This window comes from Dermacentor silvarum, chromosome 2, assembly GCF_013339745.2.
Source record: "Dermacentor silvarum isolate Dsil-2018 chromosome 2, BIME_Dsil_1.4, whole genome shotgun sequence".
NCBI classification, from domain to species: Eukaryota; Metazoa; Arthropoda; class Arachnida; order Ixodida; family Ixodidae; genus Dermacentor; species Dermacentor silvarum.
This window is the reverse complement of record NC_051155.1, coordinates 259724824-259739013: the sequence shown is the minus strand read 5'-3', so window position 1 is coordinate 259739013 and position 14190 is coordinate 259724824. Positions and strand designations below refer to the sequence as shown.

Below are 14190 nucleotides of genomic sequence, written 5' to 3'. Positions count from 1 at the left end.
GGCTTCCACAAGCACAAGCATGGATGCCGGCAGGAAGCAGCCACACATGCTCACAAGCCAGAAACACAGGCCGGGAAGCTGGCGGTAAATGCAGACGATCGCGGTACTAGACCTCGGAAAGTGCGACCGTGTGGCATCCTCGAGAGCACGAAGGTTACATTTCTCCATGTGTGTAGCTGTTACTGCCGTGGAAAAAAGCGTGAAAGAAAGAACTGGCATGCACAGAAAGATTGGCGAAAGCAGGAAGAGACACGCCTCCGTTGCTAGGCTACACTTGTCTGAGCAGAGCATGCAACCGCAAAACCAACCCAATGCGTCGTCGCCTTCGCAGTAGAATAAAATTAAAAAAGCGAGCAAGCTTGCACTCTGTCATGCAAAGTTTAGGCACAGCGAAAGTGTCAATCCTCAAGTCTTACTGGCTGCTAGTGCTAGGTATTAACTTGGTTTAACTTAACTACGCATGTAGGGAAGGTATTCTCGAGCGATCATTTTCGAGGTACCTTCCCTTTCGCGACACTTCACGTGACTTGTGCTGGACGCGTCGGCGTTTACGAGTAACAGTGTTCCTGGCATGCCCCAAACGCAGGCAGGCAGGCAGGAGCTGTGTCTGTGTCAGGTGAAGCGAGCGCGTCGGCAGCAGCTCAGCGCGTTGCCTCATTGGTGCTGCTACAATTTGTTTTTCTATCTTGCCCTCATTTTCTCTTTCTCTCTCCCGAGCATTGCACACACCGCACGCAAGCTCTCCTTCACTCTCCTTAATGTCGTATGCCAAGGCCACATGCATGTGCACGGCACGGAGAGGAGGCAAGGCACACACCGCTCCGCAAGGTGATTGCTAGGCAACGCAGTGACCTCATAGCTCGGCAAGGTTTTGTGACAGCAGGCACCACTTTTTACGGTTAGCTAGAACAGCTTCGCTGTTAAAAAGGAGAGAGAGTCCCCTCCCAGTGTCCTTTTTTTTGTAGCGAGAGCTTATTTGGCCGTATTCTCGCCGTTTCGCTGTGGCCCCACCGCGAGCAGAGCCGTTGCCAAGCAACCGCCGCAGCTGGCAGTGCCACTCGCCGCACCATCTGGCAGCATGTTTCTATTTGCGCCCAAGCCCAATACTCGACCGCTGCACCGCCATGCACTGCTCGCGCGTACCATGTTTCTAGGTACTTCTTTCGCAGGAGGGCTGAGGCGCTAAGCCACACGCTCCTTAGATCAGTCTAGGTATTTGGTTTTACGCCCTAGCATTTGTCCCCAACGTTGGCTTCCAAGACTTGAGGTTTGCTTACGCGACGCTGGCTTCCGACCGCCAGCGTTGGAACAGAGAACACGTTGGGCTAGTGGTGACTAGGCACAACTGTGGCTGCTGTTAAGGGATCGATGGTATTCCTAAATAAATGCATCACTGTTTTGATGATCCAAATATAATCTCACTATCAGGGAGGGAGCAGTCTACTTGACTGGAGCAGTATTTCTTTATTTGGGGTGTTGCTACGCTGCGCTCCGCAACACCCCAACGACCGCCGCTTCACGTCGGTGCCTGGCACCGCGGCGGCACCGGGACACAAACGAGAGCAGTACCCGCTTGCGCAAGAGCGGATGCTCGCATCGTCGCACTTTCACTGCAACCAAAAAAAAAAAAATGTACCGTGTCGGCGTCATTGTTGTCGCCTCAACACACGGGCACCTCATTCCGCCGTCTTGTTCCCTTTTTTTTGCTGTGAGTGTGCCTACTTTCGTCGTTGAAAATGTTAGCGACGCGGCTTTTCGGCAGTGAGGCGTGCAGCGTCATCAATGGCCCGCGGGCACAACCCTTACCCGGGGTATGGAGTTTTCTATGACCCTGGGGAACAGCGAGACGAGACCGCAAACACACATTAGCCAGCTCAGCCTGCAGACGCCCAGACAAGCCCAGGCACAGAGCGTGTCCCTAGTCCCCTAGGGGCGTAAAACCAAATACCTAGACGGATCTAGGAAGCGTGTGGCTTAGCGCCTCGGCCTCGGTGAAAGAAAGTACCGAGAAACATGGTACGCACGAGCGGCGCAGCGGTTGAGCACTGGGCTTGGGCACAAATAGAAACACTCCATCTGGCATGACGTCAGAGGAGGAGTCGGTGAAACCGCGTTGCAACAACAGAGGAGGACCCGGCGTTGCATCGTATATATAGAAGGGGCGGCTCGGTGGGATTCGTCGGCAGATATGGAAAGTGAGTCGGAGAGACTGAAAGAAGCCAGGCTTCGTCGTCGGAACGAAACCAAGAGGAGGCAGCGAGCCAAGGAGATGGAGGAAGAACGAGCCGCAGGCCTCGAGAAGTGTTGTAAGTACGAAGCGGCCAGGTGAGTGGATTCAGATGAGAACTATTCGATTCGAAATTATTCAACCAAATCACTATTCGCTTCGAATTTGTTTCGAACCTCAGATTCACTATTCGCCCGTCCCTAGTTAAAACACGTCATTACTTGTGACTAGCTGCTGTATTGTTGGCAGGTCATTAATCTTTAGTTTAAGGACAATTTCACTTAGCTTGCTGTTCTTCTTTCTCATTTGCTCTTGCGTTACTCCTTCGGTAAGAACCCTTCGCTTCATTCTTCGAAACTTTTGTGCCTAGAGCTTGCACCTGTAAGTAGACTTTCTTGGAGTCTGTCCCTTTCTTCTTCTGTAAGAAATCTGATTTAGCACCAGCTTCCTAGCGTAGCGACAATGCAGACAAGATTCGTTTGCTTGCAGAGCGAGGATTGTAGACTTGGAACTGAACTTACTGCTCCCATGTGTTTTTATGTCTTTAACCTTCCCCAAAGCTTCATAGAAATCTTCACTGCCTTTGATGCCTTGATATGGCAGCATTTTGTCCACTTCCACAAGGAAGGAGCTGACTTCCTCTGCATTTTATTAGCAGTCGTTTGTGGAGATTGAGGGATGCGCCGGCGCCATTGCGCACGCTTCACCTGTTCTGCCGTCCCCCGCGTTGCCTCGTCCGCTCCAAATCGGTTTCAGCGGTGGCGCTCCGCTCGCGGTAGTTTGCGGTGAGCGCACTGACGTCACTGTGCAGCCATGTTTCGGCTGCGAGTTACTGACATGACTCTGTAGGAAGAACGTGATGGCGGCGAACGAGCCGTGCCGTCGTTCCTACTAAGAAGTCGGCCAGCCGAGCGGAGGCCGCGACGACCAGCGTCTCAAGCTCCTGGAACAACACTGCGCGTGCCGAGCTTGCGCTTCGAGCACGCGCTGCGCTTCTTTATTATTTAGTTCCTTGACAGGCGGCGCCAAAGCACTGGTTGGGAGTGCCGACCAAAGCGCCCTGTGTTGCAGCGTCGGTGGGCGCTACAACTCTCTTATCTTCGGGACCAGCGCAGGGTACGTACATGCTTTCCTCTCGTCCGCCGACACCTTTGTGACTAGGACTTGAGCTTGCGCACGGTGCCTTTGCCCGTGCGGGCAGCGCGTACTTTGTGCTGATCCTTTCCTGACGCTAAGCCGACGAGTGGTGCCTAGTGCTAGTGTGGGTTCTTAGTGTCTAGGAGACCAACCACCATGGCTTCGAACTTAGCGAGCCCCAGGGCCGCGTCAATCGTTGCCTCCAGCCCCGCTGCGCGCGAGCTCAGGCCACAAGGGGCTACCGAGTGACGCACGAAGAAACACAGTAATGCCCTGAGATAACGAAAACCATTTATTGAATTTGTCGGCACCAGAACTGCACAAATGCACGCACAGCGGGGAACCAAAGGGGTCCCGCACCAAGGGCAAAAATACAGAAAACAGGTGCCTATAGCACATCGCTGCGAGATGTGAAGATGGCCACAGGGCTTACCCTACAAGCGACAGTCAGGAAAGGGCACGACGCTCCTTCACACCACAACGTACAAAGGCGCTACGGCAGGATTCGTCGACTCTCCGACACGGCGCAGCGAAGGCTCCTGAGTCAGAACGCCAACAAACACGGGATTATTCACCTAAGATACAGCACACTGCGACAGTCACGGCGCTTACGGGCCAAGGCTCACCGCAAGACCGATCGAGCATGCGCACCCGCTGCGCTAGTGCTAACTGGGTAGCGGTCCGCAGAGCGCATGAACTAGGAGTCACGAGAACAAAGGTCTCAAGTAACCACCTCGTCGCGGGCCTGTGAGCATCTGCCGCGGCGAGGAAGCGCTCAGCGGACGAGAGCTCGGGTGGAGAGGGTGCCCAGGGCCGCCACTCGGGAGGTCGATTAGGGCGCGTCCCGGTGACGTGTTCTCGCGGGGCAAGTCCCATCCCGGGGGGGGGGGGGGGGGGGGGGAGAAGCACGGTTTCCGTGGGAAAGTACGTCTGGCGTGCTAGCCATGTCCGCCATGTTGCCGTTACGACGGCGGTTAGCGGAGATAGAGCTAAGCGCCACACGTGAGCTGGGGGACGAGGTGCGGGAAGGCACCTTGATCCCCACATTCCCCCCTCCTAAAGACCGAGGCCAGCCTCCAAAGGTGGCTGACTGAGGCCAAGTGGCAAGGTTGACACAGCCAAAGAGGGTTAAGCCAACAGGGCAAAGTCCTAGAGGGTGTCGTGGTCTTCACATGGTACGAAGCCAGGGGTTTGCCTTGGCTACCAAAGTTCCACACACCAAGAAGGGCTCACTGTCAGTAGGAAGGGTCGGCAGCCCAGGAAGGACGGGGCGGGGCAGCACCATGGGACAGCCAGCAACGCTTGAGGTCCGCCGGGCAGGAGCTGCCAGAAACGCAAGGAGCATGGCTGCCCTTTTGGCGCAGCAGCCACAACGGAGGTCACAGGGCCCTCCGGATTGCGTGCTAGCAGGAACAGCAGGCCGGTTGACCAGCAGCCAGGTCAGCAGTGGAAGCCGGAGTGGCCATCCTGAGCCAGGGGTCAGCGTCTGACTGGGCGGACCAGCCGCAGTTAGCGGCAGCCAAGGCAGAAGGAGGTAAGGCAGCTTGAGTTCGGGGCCCCCAAGGCGGGAGTCATTCATGGTGGAAGATCCAGGAGCAGCAGGCCTTGAGGTCAGCAACAGGCTGGCAGGGTAGGACCAGGGACAGCTGGCTTCGTGGTCAGGAAGACTGGTACTGTGGAGCCAGGCACAGGGAGAAGACTGGACGACACAAGAGAAAGGACAGGAACCCCCCCGGCATAGCCGGCATGCAAAGAAAGTTGCCCGCCTGGCTGACTGCCCAAAAAAGGGCGTTTGCCAGGCTGAGGCTTGGGCAACACACGAAAGGGTATACTAGGCCACATGGGCCTGTCACCGCTTCGATGTGCGCCCTCGCACCGTAGCTACATTTCTCCATTCACCGGCATGGTAGGGAATGAAGTCCAGCTACTTGGTAGTGGGAGAAAGCTGACTAGGTGTGTTTCCGCAGGTTGTACGGGTGGCGTGGTCTGGGGCCAGCTGTGTCACGGTTTGCCTGCGGTTCGTTGACCGCCTCCCCTTGTTCCCAGTCATTGCTACGGACAACGAAAGGTTTGAGGTCCGAGACGTGAACTGGACCGCCAACTCGTCTCCCCTGGGAGTCAGCCAGCCTGTATACCAGAGGGGACATTTTGGTCTCCACTCGGTACGGGCCAAACCATTTGGCCGACAGGGAGGCAGAGATGCCTTTGGCAACGTCACTCAAGACATGGTTGCATCTGAGGACGAGATCGCTGACACCATAGCGCACGTCCCGATGTGCCCGGTCATATTGGACTTTTTTGTCCAGCTCGTGCTTTTGCCAGGTTGGAACGGGCCAGGTCAAGGGCCGCGTCCATCCATGAGCGTAGTTCCGCCGCGTAGCCGTAAAGGCCGGCTTTCGTGGTGCACGCCCTGCTGCCGGGCCGCAGAACGCAGTCCGTTGGGTTTGGCAGCTTTCTCCCGAAGTTGAGGAAAGCAGGCGTGTACCCAGTCGAACGGTTCACCGTGGACTGCAAGGAGAAGCCAATCTCGTTAAGACAGACATCCCAATCCCTGTGTTGCTGGGCAAAGGCCGCGAGCAAGGGCTTGAGGTTCCGGGTTGGCCTGTGGGTGATAGGTGGTTGTCTTGCGGTGCTTAATGCCAAATGCAGCACACGCATCCACGAACACCTTGGCCATGAAGTAGGATGCGTTGTCCGTTATCAGCTCTGCCGAAAAGCCGAAGCGGTTAAAGACCTCAGTCAACTTGTCCCAGATTGCGCGTGCTGTTAACTTCCGAAGGGGAAAAAGTTCAACCCATTTCGTGAAGTGATCTGTGACAGCCAGGAGAAAAACGTAGCCTCGCCGGCTTCTGGGAAAGGGTCCCATAATGTCACAGGCCGCGAATTGCCAGGGTAGCTGGCTGTCGATTGGCTGGATGAGCCCGGGGGTTTTTCCCACGCGATGCTTCACACATTGGCACACGCGGCATGAGCGGGCATAGTGAAGAGCATCATGCTTCATGCCTGGCCAGGTAGCGGAGCGGCACGAATGGCACAACTTTTGGAAAGTCTTAAGGCCACTCGCATGTCCAGCCACCCGCGAGTCGTGGAAATAGCTCAGGGTGGCTTTCTTTAGACTGCGGGGTACCACCACCTTGAAAGACTCCTGGGGGGCCTTCTCAGATAGGATATAGCGCAGGAGAACTCTATCGGCGTCAAGCAGATACGTATCCAACGTACCCGCAGCAATAGGCACCGGGAGCGGGATGAATTTGGACCGGTGGCGCCTTCATGCCGTGAATGTAATGGCATGTGGTGGCCGGGCCGCACGCAGCAGGTGCTGCCGTGAAACCAAGTCTGATCAAACATGTTGCGTTTTATTGCGATAGCAATTATATGGACACTTTTACCGGATTTCTGCCGTCGCTGTCGCTGTGAGGTTCCGTATAGATTCCAAGGACGATAAAATCGTCGCCGCGCACCTTGTGCGCGACAGAAAGCCGGCGGGGGACGCGCGCTATCACGGAAGGCAAACTCCCCCACGCGCTATCACGGAGAGCGAACGCACGGCGGAAAGCAAACGCGACCGTTGCACGAAACGCCGTGAGGGTATGGGAGGAAGGGAGGCGGGGCGGCGCTGTGCTCCGGCACCAAAGGCGTATCTTGCCACTCAATCTCCCACGCGAAAGCAACAAAGCGGGAAGGCAGCGCAGGAGGGAGCGGGGGCGCACTTCTACTCTGCCAACAACCACGCTCGTACTTTGCCCAGCTGTGTCGCTTGCCCGCACCATCTCTAATCTCCACACGGCTCTCACCTTTGTATGCGCTGTGCATTCGCCGATCAGTTTCCGTTGAAGCGATAAAACGCACGAGCCTTCGCCCGCTGCGGCGTTTTGACAGTCGTTGTCTGTGGTCATTCAATGTGATCTATTCATGTTTGCTTATGCGCGCTGAAACCACGATTGTTAATTCAGTTAGTAAGCGAACGTGTCCAAGTTTATGCAGCCGATAAAACCACTATCCCAACTCCGAATAGCTCTCTACTAATTTGCTAACGCAATCGATGCTTCGCCTGTCGGGCGAAACTGCGATATTTTTGGGTGCACCAACAGTTACTGAAACATGACTGAAGCTGGTTAGGCCATTCAATTCAATCATTGTTCATCGCGGCATCCTGTTTTTCAGGCGGAAAGTCTGTATATGTGCGGTCTGTAGGCAACAGCGCGTACAGTGCTCAGCAATTGAAACACGATACTCGAATCGCATGGTCGCTAGCGCTTTTTGCACTGACTGTAAGCGCTGGGGACACCAAACTGATGCATTGTGGTGTAGAGTGAAAGCGAGAATCTTCATAACGCATTATGACTGCATTTGGTCCCACGGCGCTCACCTGTGGCACGAAAAAAAAAAAAAAAAAAACGGCGGCAGCCGCGCGCTGCCAGTGCTTCAATCGCTGGGCGCTGTACATTTCCGACGCTGATTTGCTATGGTCTAGTTGTTCTAACCTTAATAAAAGAGTCGTTCATACGCAAGAGCTTCGTGTCCCACTTGCCTGTCTTCACCTCCGCAGTATAACGGCTCCGGAGCTTGGGCACCGAAGGCGAACACTCAGATTTTTAGTCATTTTGACTTCTTATCAGTGTATCAGTCTTCCTTTTAATGTACATTTTCCTTCCAAGCAATTACCAACTCTGGTTGCGTCTGGCACATGATTGTGCTGTGCATCAACGGCGAACGCCAACGCAGTGGCGTGTTCACACTCACCGCCACCGACGGCTTCCATCGCGCTAAGCTATATAAAATCGGCCGTGACTGAAGATTGGACTAGTTTATAATCAATTAAGATTGGGGAAGCATTGCAAAGATAAAGAACTACAAAGGAGAGAGAACGAGAACTGACTGACACATGTGCAATCGGTGAAGCAGCTCAAAAAACAGAATAAGAAAGACGTATGTCTCCTTTTTTTTCTGTTCATAATTTTTGTGTTCTTCACCTATTTACATTATTAAATACGTGAGCATGTTAACGCACACAGCAAAATAACATCTCGAATATAACTGCTGGAGTTCCACGTCTTAGCTTGCCGCGGTGAGCTTCGTTCACGAAGCTCACGTGGTGCATTTGCATCACAATTTGCGCTCCTTTTCTGCTCTATATACTACCTGATGCACACGAATGTGATGTGCCTTGTACAAGTGACGACCTTTCTCAAAAGCGGACACATGAAAATGCGTTTTCCGGTGCGTCAGCCCTTAAAACCCGCAGTGCCAAATCACTGAAAGCACCGAGCGCCTTCGTCCCGTCGTCTCCTTTACATGCCAGTGCACCGACAGCTGCCGTTCGCGGCGCTGTTCGCCAGCATATCGCTGGCGCGCCGCTGGCGCCTTTACGACGGTCGCCCGGTGCCTGTACCGGCTGCGTCGCACTCGGCGCCAACAGCAATACCAGCTGTCCGGGTACGCCCGATGGCACTGCCGCTCCTCTTGGGAGCTCGACTCTTTGAGCCCGTCAACAATTCATAGTCAAAATGGATCGCTCTGCTGTGCCTTTAGTAACTCCTGCCTTATGAAAACGATACCCGATGAGGTAACGGGGTCCCCCCCCACCAGGTAAACATCCTCTCCCGGGGCTGGCAATCCGGGAATCGCTTTGCCGCCGGGGGTTGCGCCTTTCGAGCCATTGGAGACACAGGCTCCGGTGTCTACCGAGTGTGTGAGGTTCGTGCCTTTTGAGCCATTGGAGACTGCGGCACCAGCTTCTACTTGGTGTGAATGCTCATGGGAGTGGCGGACCAAAGGATCAGACGCCAAAACGGGGGCTCGCGACAAGGCGTCCACCACCAGGTTTGAACTCCCTTTCCGGTATCGCACAACAAAGTTGTACCGCTGCAGTGTCAACGCCCAGTGCGCGAGGCGGCCCGAAGGCTCACGCAAGCGCTTAAGCCAGGTGAGCGCCATGTGGTCTGTCTTCACCACAAATGGCACTCCGTCGACGTAGCAGTCAAACTTCCGGAGAGCAAAAACTATAGCGAGACATTCCCGTTCAGTCATGCTGTAGTTGCGCTCGGTGGTGTTAAGTGACCGGATTGCAAAAGCGACTGGTCAGGAGAACGCCGTAGTGCTCCTGAAGTAGCACAGCCCCAAGGCCCAGGTCGCTCGAGTCAGCTTAGACAACGAACTCCCCTGTTGAAGTCGGGCAACTTCAGTTCAGCTGTGGCCACTAGAGCTCGGGATAGTGCATGAAAGGCACCCTCCTGCTCCACCACCAGGTTTGAACCAGGGCTCTCACACTCTCAAGTTCAACAAATGACCACAGAGGGCGAAAAAATCGACCGCGCGGGCGTGGCTAATAAACCAAGCCTAGTGCGTTTTCAAAAAAATTGCCCCGGTGAGTTTCGTCGTCTCCCGCTAGAGGCGCCGTAGTAAGCGCAATTTCAACCTACAAACTTACTCCCACGCTTATCGAAGTGTTATTTTATGACAAAGAGTAGATATTTATTATTCCTAATTATACATCCTACTTTTGAGTAGTAACACTATTATTTTTTTTGTAGTTATAGACGCAAAATAACGTTCATCCCCATCGACCTCCCACGTGACCTCTCGCCTGGATTAAAAATTTTTACCGGTATTTTCGGGACACGGCAAGCACGGATTCATTGGTCGGTACACTTATGCTGGTTGCTTATTTGTGCTAAAACCACTTTATTACGCTTCAACACCTCGCGTTGTTTATCTTGGGGTGAAGTGACGTGTTTGCGAGCTGAGATGTAAGACCACAAGCTAGGTCTTGGTCGTGAACCATGAGGAACAAGTATACATCGAAACGGGAGCCGGATTCTGCTGCGACTGAGGATGGCAATACCGGTGAGTCGTTTAACATTGCTGTTTGAATCGTTATTTAATATTTGTCTCGTTAATTCACAGGCGGAGACAAGTTAACTAACTAAATCCTGCCTTACATATGGGTAGTCGGGACCCTACGTTGCCGTTTCTGAAATAAACCTGTAGTTGGGAGACCGTCGTTATACCCACAATCACGAAAGAAAGAGAGCGATATCTGAATGCGCAGCACGTTTTTCATCTCGTTGTAGCCGTGGCCTTGGGCGACTGAGTAGCCTTATCAATATGTTTTTTTTTTTCTTCGAATCCGCCGGCAACTTCTTTCGTTCACAAAACCGATTAACACTTTGGTAAACTAAAGTGAAAGTACTGAATTTAATGTATTAAACAATTGCATGCATAATAATTAACCCATATTTCGTACTTGTTGGCTCCAAGTGTTCTTGCTGTTAAGTTTGGTTTACCTTAGGGCATTTATTTTTGCAGTAGTGGAGTGGTGCATCGCGGTCGTGCAGAAAAAGAATGCATCAGTTGTAATGCATGAAATTCATATCTTTCATGCGTTTGCTTGTGGAACCAGCAGTGTGATCTCTTCTAGTGTATAAATGAGCGCAAAAATGTTCTCATTTGTGATCCTAATAATACTTCAGGTGTTCAAACGCATTGTAGTTAGGCAGACATCAATTTTATGGACAGTAGCAATGTTTGGTTAATTAACTTGCTGCTTAAGCTCCCTAGAACAAACGGTGTACACTTACATGTCTTGTGCAGTCAGCAACCATTACAATATATATATATCACAGCTTTTTGCATTTCATATTGTGAAATTGTGTTTCTTCAATTTTTGATGCAGTCAAAATTTCTCTTCCAGGCATGAAGTAAAGAGGACGGCACCAGTGTAAAGCAACACACTACACACACTAAAGAGAAGCTACTGCCTGCTACAACCAGGTCATCGTGTGTACTTTTGCTGCTACTACAAGGTAAACAACACCGGGTTAAGAAATAAATATGCTTGATATACGCTTGTATTGGCTTGCTAGTCTTGAGATATATTGTCATTTGTTTGTAGCAGATGATATCAATGTTTGTTCATATTTACGGTGCAGCATAATGGATTCAAACATAGAAAGCACTAATGAGTTTGGGTAACCTCTGCTGTATCTCATGTGTTACTGTTCTGCCCCAACAGAGTCTGCACCAAGCACATCTTGGCACTCATCACAGGAGCCCTCATATATCTACACCAACAGGAAGGGGCTGGAGCCGAACTCACAAGGCTCTTACACCACGAACAAAGAAGCGGATCCAGAAGTATTTGGATGAGATACCAAGTCTACGTAGGACTGTATCAAGACTGAAAAGCGCCTCAGCCATCATTACACCAGCACGCATATTGGCAGAGTCATCCAGGTACCTCAACAAAAGAAATTCTTCGTGTTCAGATGCGCCTGCAACCTCTGAACAAGCATGGACGATGCTGGCCAAAAGAGTTCTATCAGTTGGCCCTTTCTTAAAAGCTTCCTGGCCTTGTCAAATTCAATTTGTGCCAAGTATAAATTTTTTCTATGAATGCAAGCTTTTTCATTCCCCATTCTTGCTAGATATCATTCTTCCTTATCCAAACATAAAGGTGAACTGATTCTTTGCTCATACTTAAGGCCCGTCATTGTCTATTAGCATAACATCTTTGTAGCAGTATTCTCTACTGTACGTTGCCATGTTAAATTCCTCTCCTGAAATAGCAGATGCGGCATCAGCATGTGTCTTGCATTAAGCTTTGCACCGTGTGCTATGTAGCATTTCACTTTTATTAATGTTATTGGCCTTCACTGCTTGCAGAGCAGAGTGGCTTGCTGAATGCAAGCTTTCTCATTCCCATATTTCATTCTTGGTCTCGTTCAAAACTGCTCTTCTTGCTCAATAGCATGGGTTTTTGTGCAAGCTACACTGAAGTAGGATTTCTCTCAATTTGAAGAGAGAAAGAGTGAAATTAGTCAAGAGGAAACAGGCCAACCTAGACACAGTAAGGGTGAAAGCAGACCAATTCAGACTGGTGCTCACAAACAAATATGCAGCTTTAGAACAGGAAGATGAAGTTAACATAGAGCTAATGAATGAAACCGTAACTAGGCTGATCTCAGAAGCAGCAATTGAAGTGGGAGGTAAGGCACCAAAGCAACCTGTAGGGAAGCTCTCCCAAGAAACAAAGGACCTAATAAAGAAACGACAAAACATGAAAGTGCCGAACTCAAGAAATCAGATAGAATTTGCTGAACTGTCAAAACTGATCAACAAGAAGAAAGTAAGGGATATTCGAAATTATAACGTGGGAAAAATTGAGGAAGCCATAAAATATGGACGCAGCATGAAATCAGTAAGAAGAAAACTAGGCATAGGACAAGGCAAGATGTATGCACTGAAAGATAAGCATGGTAATATCATCAGCAATTTCGATGACATAGTAAAAGCAGCAGAAGAATTCTATACTGACCTGTACAGTAGCCAAAACAGCCAAGCTACTTTCATTCGAAATAGTGATGAAGCGGATACAGAAGCTCCTTCTATAACTAGCGATGAAGTTAGAAGGGCCTTGAAAGACATGACCAGGACAAAAGCGCCTGGAGAAGATGGAATAACAGTAGATTTAATCAAAGATGGAGGAGATATCATGCTTGAAAAGCTTGCGGCCCTTTATAAGCAATGCCTCACAACTTCAAGTGTACCAGAGAGCTGGAAGAACGCCAACATTATACTTATCCATAAGAAGGGAGACGTTAAAGAATTGAAGAATTATAGACCCATTAGCTTGCTTTCAGTATTGTATAAAATATTCACCAAGATAATTTCCAATAGAATCAGGAACTTGACTTCAGTCAACCAAGAGAACAGGCTGGTTTCAGGAAGGGATATTCTATGATGGACCATATCCATGCCATCAATCAGGTAATCGAGAAATCTGCGGAGTACAATCAACCTCTCTATATGGCTTTCATTGATTATGAAAAGGCATTCGATTCAGTAGAGATACCAGCAGTCATAGAGGCATTGCGTAATCAAGGAGTAGAGGAGGCATACGTGAATATCTTAGCAAATATCTAAAAGGATACTACAGCTACCTTGGTTCTCCACAAGAAAAGTAGAAAGATACCCATCAAGAAAGGGGTCAAGCAAGGAGACACAATCTCTCCAATGCTATTCACTGCATGCTTAGAAGAAGTATTCAAGCTCTTAGACTGGGAAGGATTAGGAGTGAGGATCGACGGCGAATATCTCAGCAACCTTCGGTTTGCAGATGACATTGTCCTATTGAGCAACAATGGAGAGGAATTACAACAAATGATTGAGGACCTTCATCGAGAAAGTGCAAGAATTGGGTTGAATATGAATATGCAGAAGACAAAGATAATGTTCAATAGCCTGGCAAGGGAACAAGAATTCAGGATCGCCAGTCAGCCTCTAGAGTCTGTAAAGGAATATGTTTATCTAGGTCAATTACTCACAGGGGACCCTGATCATGAGAAAGAAATTTACAGAAGAATAAAATTGGGCTGGAGTGCATACGGCAGGCACTGCGAAATCCTGACTGGGAGTTTACCACTGTCGTTGAAAAGAAAAGTGTACAATCATTGCATACTACCGGTGCTAACATATGGGGCAGAAACTTGGAGGTTAACAAAGAAGCTCGAGAACAAGTTAAGGACCGCACAAAGAGCGATGGAACGAAAAATCCTAGGAGTAACGTTAAGAGACAGGAAGAGAGCGGTGTGGATCAGAGAACAAACGGGGGTAGACAATATTCTAGTTGACATTAAGCGGAAGAAATGGAGCTGGGCAGGCCATGTAATGCGTAGGATGGATAACCGGTGGACCATTAGGGTTACAGAATGGATACCAAGAGAAGGGAAGCGCAGTCGAGGATGGCAGAAAGTCAGGTGGGATGATGAAGTTAGGAAATTCGCAGGCGCAAGTTGGAATACGCTAGCGCAAGACAGGGGTAATTG

General features: G+C 50.6%; 1 protein-coding gene and 1 long non-coding RNA gene across 4 annotated transcripts in view; one reads left to right on the top strand and one right to left on the bottom strand.

Moving 5' to 3' along the window:
- The window catches only part of LOC119443188 (run domain Beclin-1-interacting and cysteine-rich domain-containing protein-like), a 323250-nt gene that overhangs the window by 130063 nt on the left and 178997 nt on the right, over positions 1-14190 (bottom strand). The window lies entirely within an intron of this gene.
- LOC125943371 (uncharacterized) lies at positions 9980-12091 on the top strand. Its single transcript, XR_007465783.1, has 3 exons — positions 9980-10210; positions 11058-11169; positions 11379-12091. It is a non-coding gene; the product is annotated as an uncharacterized LOC125943371 (long non-coding RNA).